Source organism: Montipora foliosa, unplaced genomic scaffold (genome assembly GCF_036669935.1).
Source record: "Montipora foliosa isolate CH-2021 unplaced genomic scaffold, ASM3666993v2 scaffold_450, whole genome shotgun sequence".
Lineage (NCBI taxonomy): Eukaryota > Metazoa > Cnidaria > Anthozoa > Scleractinia > Acroporidae > Montipora > Montipora foliosa.
The window spans coordinates 137,501-146,047 of NW_027179757.1; the positions used below are offsets into that span (position 1 = coordinate 137,501).

An 8,547-nucleotide genomic window follows, 5' to 3' on the forward strand; every position below is an offset into this window, starting at 1 on the left:
GGTTTCCTGGTGTCAATGGTTTCATGCTTTCGTGGTGTCAGTGGTTTCATGGTTTCCTAGGTTTAGTGGTTTTAATGGTTTTATGGTTTCATGTGTTTCGTGGTGTCAATGGTTTCATGGTTTGATAGGTTTCGCGGTGTCAGTCCTGACGGAATCTTTAACAAAACTCTTCAATTTCTTTTACCAAAAAGTGCTTTTATCAGCCCAAAAAGCATGCAAACACCGTCATTGTTTGCACCCTGTAGACAATAACAAGGCTAGAATTTCTGATGCCCTACGTGGGTAACATGTAATGTTAAAATTCCAAGAAAATATCTGGTCTTGTAAGAGGAGCAACTATAAAAAAAGTATAAAGCCAACCAAAGAACTGATGAGGTTTGCGTGGAAAACCGAAACCATGTCTTGCGTGATCACAAATTGGTGGTAACAGAACAGTCGCAAGACCGTTTAGGTAATTTAAAGGTATTACTAAAGTGAGATCTACCAAAGCAGTGGTGAACTACGTGCTCCATGCCCAAAGACTAACATCGTTAGACAAAAACCTGAACTTCAAAAATCATTGTTTAAAGATCGTTGTGACTGAGTCACAACGCATTCCTGTATAAGTAATGTAGCTTCAGTAGAAGCTGCAATATATTCTTCGAACTTTGGATCTGTAAATTCGTAAATCACTGTCTGTGAGAATTTAACATTTCGCCAAAACATTAGCGAGTTGGGCCAGCGTGACAAAAATTTGCAGGAAACCGGGCGAAAACCATCCCATTCCTAGACAAAATAAAATCGTTTTTAATTGTTCAGTTCCAGGGGGCACTTTGGAGAAAATAAAACAACCTTAAGACCTCCTTTAGCAATGAAGAAGTCTAAGTTTCAAAAGAGGTCAAAGAAAATGCTCTTGCTCGAGAAGGCAAATCAAGCCGACCGGAATAATTAACGCAAAAAATCAATATGGGTGTCGAGGCCTCCCAGCATGAAACTAGCGGCTCAGTCAAAACATAGAACCATCCAGAGCATTATCGCCAGAGAAAAATATTTATTAGAACGAGCAGCATTTTAGCAAGAGATAAAAGTCGTCTATTGCGTACTGACACCCACTTTACTCGCGGAATACTCACTGACATTTCAACAGCTTGACAGCCAAAATTAACTTATCTCAATCGTGCCAAAAGTGATCTATTTCCGGCCCCGCTACCCTTTCGCTTTAGAGTCTGCTTCAATTTCTGAGAGCCTGGAACAGGAGAGAGTCCTGCAAATGTATTGGTATTGACGAGTTTCGTGCGTTCCTGGTTCCTCATAAATCTGCTGTGTGCTTCTTCTATGAATCAATGAATTGCTTAAATTCTTTGTATCGGAAAGGAACTAGCAGAAAAATTCGTGATTGTTTAGTGGTGCAAAGGGTTTGATCTCGTCTAACGTGTTGAGCGTGTTATTAATAATAGCAAGAAATGCGCTAGAGCATCCGGTCACTTTTTTATGGTGTTGTAGGACATATTTTTTAACTTACCTCAAAACCTCAAAGCAAAGATTAAAAGACATGCATGGCTTTTTGGAATATACAATTGTAATCTTTAAATGGCCTAATTGAATCGAATGAACTGGTATTGTTGGTCACAATTTGAAAGAAATGTTATCAATGTTAACGAGTTTTTACATTAAGAGGAAGTAGGGCTGCTGAACCCATTCATGTAATTATAATTGGTCGGTTGGACAGAATAGGTTATTAATATTTAGAGTACCCTTTCTGTTCTAAGCTTCTGTGTGACATGGAATTTTTTCGGCGTCAGCAGGAGCCCCGCTGACGTGAGAAAGATCTGTCATGTGAGGTGTGTGTTGGAAAAGTAGACTACGAGCAGTCCCTAATTTTCCTCAGAGAGAAACGCAAGAGCGCCACAAACCATTGACACCACAAAACCTATGAAACCACGAAACCATTGACACCACGAAACCTATCAAACCATGAAACCATTGACACCACGAAACCTATAAAACCATGCAACCTTTGACACCACGAAACCTATCAAACCACAAAACCATTGACACAACGAAACCTATGAAACTATGAAACCATTGACACCACGAAACCTATGAAACCATGAAACTAATGACACCACGAAACCTATGAAACCATGACACTACAGAGACCACGAAACCTATAAAACTATGAAACCACTGACACCACGAAACCTACGAAACCATGAAACCATCAAACCTTTGACACCACGAGAGCTATGAAACCACGAAACCAATGAAACCACAAAACCATTGACACTACAAAACCTATGAAACTATTGACATCACGAAACCTATCATACAAGGAAACACATGAAACTATGAAACCATTAAAATGACGAAACCTAGGAAACTATGAAACCACTGACAACAAGAAACCACGAAACCATTGACACCACAAAACCTATGAAACTATGAAACCATTGACACAACAAAACACATGAAACTATGAAACCATTGACACCACGAAACCTATGAAACCATGAAACTAATGACACCACGAAACCTATGAAACCATGAAACTACAGAGACCACGAAACCAATGAAACCACGAAACCATTGACACCACGAAACCTATAAAACTATGAAACCACTGACACCACGAAACCTATGAAACCATGAAATCATCAAACCTTTGACACCACGAGAGCTATGAAACCGCGAAACCATTGACACCACAAAACCAATGAAACCACAAAACCATTGACACCACGAAACCTATATACTATGAGACCATTGACATCACGAAACCTATGATACCACGAAACACATGAAACTATGAAACCATTAAAACCACGAAACCTAGGAAACCATGAAACCACTGACAAAAAAAACCACGAAACCTATGAAACTATGAAACCATTGACACAATGAAACCTATAAAACCACGAAACACATGAAACTATGAAACGATTGACACAACGAAACCTATAAAACCACGAAACACATGAAACTATGAAACCATGAATCCATTGACACCATGAAACCTATGAAACCATAAATCCATTGACACCAAGAAACACATGAAACCATTGACGCCACTAAACCTATGAAACCATGAAACCATAGACAACACGAAACCCATGAAACCATGTAACCATAGACACCACGAAACCTATGAAACCATGAAACCCTTGAAACCACGAAACCTATGAAACTATGAAATGCTTGACACCAAGAAACCTATGAAACTATGAAACTCTTGACACTAAGAAACTTATGAAACCATTGACACCTTTGAAACTATTGACACCACAAAACCTATGAAACCATTGACACCACAAAACCGATGAAACCACAAAATCATTGACACCACGAAACCTATGAAACTATGAAACCATTGACATCACGAACCCTATGATACCACGAAACACATGAAACTATGAAACCATTGACACCATGAAACCTATGAAACCATGAAACCCTTGAAACCACCAAATCTATGAAACTATGAAACCCTTGACACCAAGAAACCTATGAAACTATGAAACTATGAAACTCTTGACACCACGAAACCTATGAAACCATGAAACCATTGACACCAGAAAACCTATGAAACCACGAAACACATGAAACTGTGAAACCACGAAACCTATGCAACCATAAACCATTGACACCATGAAACCTATGAAACCATTGACACCATGAACCCTATGAAACCTTGAAACCATCGACACCATGAAACCTATGATACTATTATTATATGACATAGCATAACCTATGAAACCATGACTCCATGATACTATCATTATATGACATAGACATTAGGATATACTAATTAGCATAAATTCGTGCACCGTAACACCAAGTAATAACCGATCTGGAGGTCTGGAACCTTACAGGCCAGCCCACACCGCATCACAACCCTAGCCTCCTGTCCAGCACCAGACACAGTAGCCCGCATGAGATAGTTTATTGGTGCCTACAAGGTCCTCGCTAGAGTACTACCAAATTGCTCTAGATTTACGGTCCCACTGGATGACATTGTGGCCGGGCAACAGTCCAATGAAAACATTTCCTGGTCCGATTTCCTAACCACTGCATTCACAGATGCACAGCTGGCATTATCTGGCAATCGCACTATCACCCTTCCGAAACCCGATGATTTACTTTGGATAGTCACCGACGGGGCGGTTAGGCCACCAGGTATCGGCACCACATTGTATGTTACCTGCGGAAACAAACTTCATCTCGCCAGTTTCTTTAATGCAAAGCTCAGAGGATCACAAGTCTCCTGGCTGCCTTGTGAGATTGAGGCACTTTCTATTGCAACTGCCACCAAACACTTTAGTCCTTACATAATCCAGTCCAACCACAGCGCATGCATTCTCACAGATAGTAAACCCTGTGTCCAAGCGTTTGAGAAACTGTGCCCCGGCAAATTTCCGCAAGCCCACACGTTTCTACCTTTCTCTCAGTCGTAAGTCGTTTCCAGGCCTCCGTCAGACATGTATTTGGTGCAGCAATTCTGCTGTCCGACTTCGCCAGTCGCAACGCCCCCCCTTGCCAAGACGTTACCTGCCAAGTTTGCACCTTTATTCACTGTACCCAAGAGTCTGTGGTTCGCCAAACTTCTATCCAGGACATTCTCCACGGCCATGCAAGATTACCTTTCACAACCCGTGCATCTTGGTTAGCGATCCAGTCAGAGTGCAAAGATCTCAGACACACCCATGCTCATCTGGTCCAAGGAACAAGAGCATCAAAAAAGCTCGCCAATGTTAAGGATGTCAAACGATACCTGAACGTTGCGACAATTGCCTAGGATGGCTTATTGGTAGACAAATGTGACGAGCCCTTTACTCGCTCTAGGGAATGCATTATTGTCCCCAGACAGGTTCTGGATGGCTTGCTGGCTGCCTTGCATATCCAGTTGAGCCACCCCTCAAGCCACCAGCTTAAAATGGTCACCAAGTGGTACCTCTTTGCCTTAGACATGGATAAGGCCATCGAACGCGTCGTTAGGAGTTGCAACTCTTGCGTCACCTTAAGCCAAACCCCACTGGCGCATATTGAACAGTCTTCATGTGAGCCGCCAGATGCCATTGGCATCTCCTTTGCCGCTGACGTTCTCAAACATTCCAGACAACTTATACTGGTCCTGAGAATCCGTAACATCTTACACCTCAACATTGGTAATAGAAGATGAGCGCCATCACACATTACGTGACGCCCTGGTTCGCCTGTGCATTCAGCCAAGTCCTTTAGACGGCCCTCCAGCTGTCATCTGAGCAGACCCCGCCCCTGGATTCAAGTCCCTCGTCAATGACCAGCTTTTGCAACACCACAGAATCGTCTTCGAACTTGGAAATCCAAAGAACCCCAATAAAAATCCTGTGGCGGAAAGGGCTGTACAAGAGCTAGAGATTGAATTACTTCGCCAAGACCCCCTTGGCGGTGCAGTTTCAGAAGTTACCCTAGCCGTAGCAACAGCCACCTTAAATTCCCGCATCCATTCCCGTGGATTGTCCTCTCGTGAGACGTGGTCTCAGCGCGACCAATTCTCCAATCGCCAACTTCCCATGTCTGACGAAGATCTCATAACCAAACAGCACGATCAAAGACTTATCAATCATCCTCACAGCATGAAATCCAACGCCCCGTTGGCCCTACCTCGCCCTACTCCTGACATTAAAGTTGGAGATCTCGTCTACATCAATTCAGACAGAAACAAATCACACGCAAGGGACCGCTATCTGGTAACCAACGTTGAAGGCGCCTTCTGTAATGTAAGAAAGTTCATCGGTTCCCAGTTGCATAGCACCAGCTATCGCATCAAAAAGTCGGAGTGCTACCATGTTCCTGGAGACCTCCTCCGGGGATGAGGAGGACCCCATTCCACAAACCACTCCTCCTGCCCCACCAGAGATCCCATCTGCAATTTCTTTATCGGCAGATCAGCACGTCCCAGAGTCAGAAGACACTGACTTTACCTGGGACCAAGTACTACTGAGCCTGTGGACCTCCCCTCAGACCACACCGCAGAGAGGCAGTTTCTTCCCTCTGAGAGCGTCAACCAGCTGAGGCATTCAGAGCGTCGGCGTCGGCGTCGGCACCCCACATGTCACGATGATTATGTTACAGACTTCTCAGAGTGCCTTTCCTTTGTGGCCACTTAGTGCCTGACTCTGTTAGTTAACCGTTATGCCTGTGACAGGACAGTCACGTCGTTATGTTCATTTTCTATAGTTTAAGTATCACAGAGTCTAGCAGTCCCTCGTTCTTCAAGGGGACAGACGTTTTGTTTCTCTGCTTTCCTGTTAACCCTTTTTTGCTTCGCATATCCCTTGTCCCAACAGGGGAAATGGTACAGGCGAGGGAATTCACTGATACAAGTGCTGATGTTGCAGACCATCTTCAGCTGAACTTTGGATACAGTGGAATTAATGCTAATGTAATTTGACAGTCGACAGAAGGAGGTTGTCGTCTTCATCGTTGCATAAAGTCTCTATCAACTCTTATTTCTCTTCTCTTGTTTCAGAAATCTAATGTTGATGTTATGGACAAAACGATAACAGGATACATCCAGGATCTTTCACCTGTAAAAACAACTAAAAAACACCTCGTATTGACGTGCAAATTCAGATGGACAATAAAGTACTAAAGGTGTCTGGTTTGGAGCATCGAAACATCCGAAACTTTTAAAAATGTTCCAAAATTACACAACTCGCCTTTAAAACTCAGTCACTTCCAAATGAAAAACGCAAGCACTAAAGACCGTGGTTGTACCATTCTCGAACATACACAAGGAAACGCTTTATCCAAACCACCACTGCCAATGGGGGCAGGCAGGTAGCATGTAATGCATCCACATGAGAAGACACATGATGTCCATGAACACGTTTTTATTTCCTTAAACATGTTGTTAATCTATTTTTAAATATGTGTTTTGAAATTTAAACACTATTGCTTTAATGCTTTTCATCTGCCCTTTGTGAAATTGACAAGGCCCTTTTGACACTTTTTCATGGATATTATTATATTTCCTTTTAAGGTGAATCATATTTATTGAACATTCCTCAAAATACTATTTTTAAGAACAACTCCTTCACCTATAGGGAAAATAAAGTATAAAATATCAATACACTTGTTTAAAATGTTTTTCGTATTGAACTTGTTTCTATTAAACCATGTTATATATCACTTGTGCTTACTAATACAATTATTTTAAAGCTTTCCTTGTGATTGTCACTGTCCATTTTACGGAGGTGAGGTAGGCAGCCAACGTCATAAAAATGGGCACAATTCCGTTTTCATATTGGGCGCAAATCGACACTTTTTTTTATTATTGAGATGTTTGAAATGTTTTGCATTATCGTTAGCCATTAGCAAGCAAACTTTACATTTCTCCTGGAAGATTGAGATCAACTTTTTATTAATCATGTGCAAGTATTACAGCAGCAATTCTGTGAGTTGCATACGCATCCACAGAATAAAGTCAGTCGTATTTTCAAATATTTTTAAAGTAATATTGAGAACAAGAGAAAACAAGCAAATTGTAAGGGCAACAAGTACAGCCCCTCCCCTTTCCGCCTCTTCTGAGAGGATCTCTCTCACACTTTCTCTAATCAGGAACTGTGACAAATAATTTATTTAAGTAACAATGTGATACATCAAAGCAGATTTATTTCGAAAATGGATGGTTTTTAGCTTTATAAAAACAATTCAAAGTGAAATCCTGTTTATGTTACGAAACTTTGTGTGCAACATCTTTACATGCATATTTTAAGCTGAGCTAAGAGTACAACTTATGTTAACAAAAATTTTAACAGTAGTTTTTCTTTCTTTTACAAAGGTATGGTTGTAATTCTTTCCAAAACACCGCCGCACATTTTAGCATAATAACTGAGCTTTTAATTTAGTTTTCATCTGATAATAAAATTTACATAGATTAGCAAAATGTTCATAAAATTTACCAGAAATTAAAAGTCCTGATTTTATGCCACATTTGCAGATGTCAACGTTTAGCAACATTTCTGTTACAAAACATTTTAACACTATAACTGAAATAGTCCTATGAGGTTTTTTAAAATGTAGTTATCAAAGCAAGCTCATTAAAATGCTATAGATAAATCTAGCAAGTGCGTTTTCTCCACTTGATAAATGCGTTCTTCACCTTATCTACTTCGCTTGCTTTCAGACTATTTTTAGAGTTTGTAACAAACATTGTTTCGAATGAGCTTTTAGGGTGTATTGAAAGAAATTCTATCTCCATCTGATAATATTACCTGAACATGTTGTTGTCAACAAGCTGTAAACAAACGTAACATCACAAGCAATATGTTTACAAAATGTAACCAAAACGAAACAAAATTTCGTATAATAGTTGTGTATATCAACTTTTGCAACTTCTCTGATACGATTTTGGTAAGCACGGCAAAATACGCCTGTGAAAAAAAAGAGGTTTGTTGCCAAGCTTTTTGTTTTAAGGGCAGAGCCTTCAGGTGAAGTTATCAAATCATTCATTACCAATGAAAATGTACTGCATATATCAAACAGATACATCTTCTTTCTGGCATTGGATCAATGTCCTCCACACGT

General features: G+C 40.7%; 1 pseudogene; it reads left to right on the plus strand.

The window, feature by feature from the left end:
* LOC137989282 (uncharacterized) overlaps nucleotides 1-5,831 on the plus strand; it is a 9,771-nt pseudogene extending 3,940 nt beyond the window's left edge.
* The last annotated feature ends 2,716 nt before the right edge of the window (nucleotides 5,832-8,547 follow it).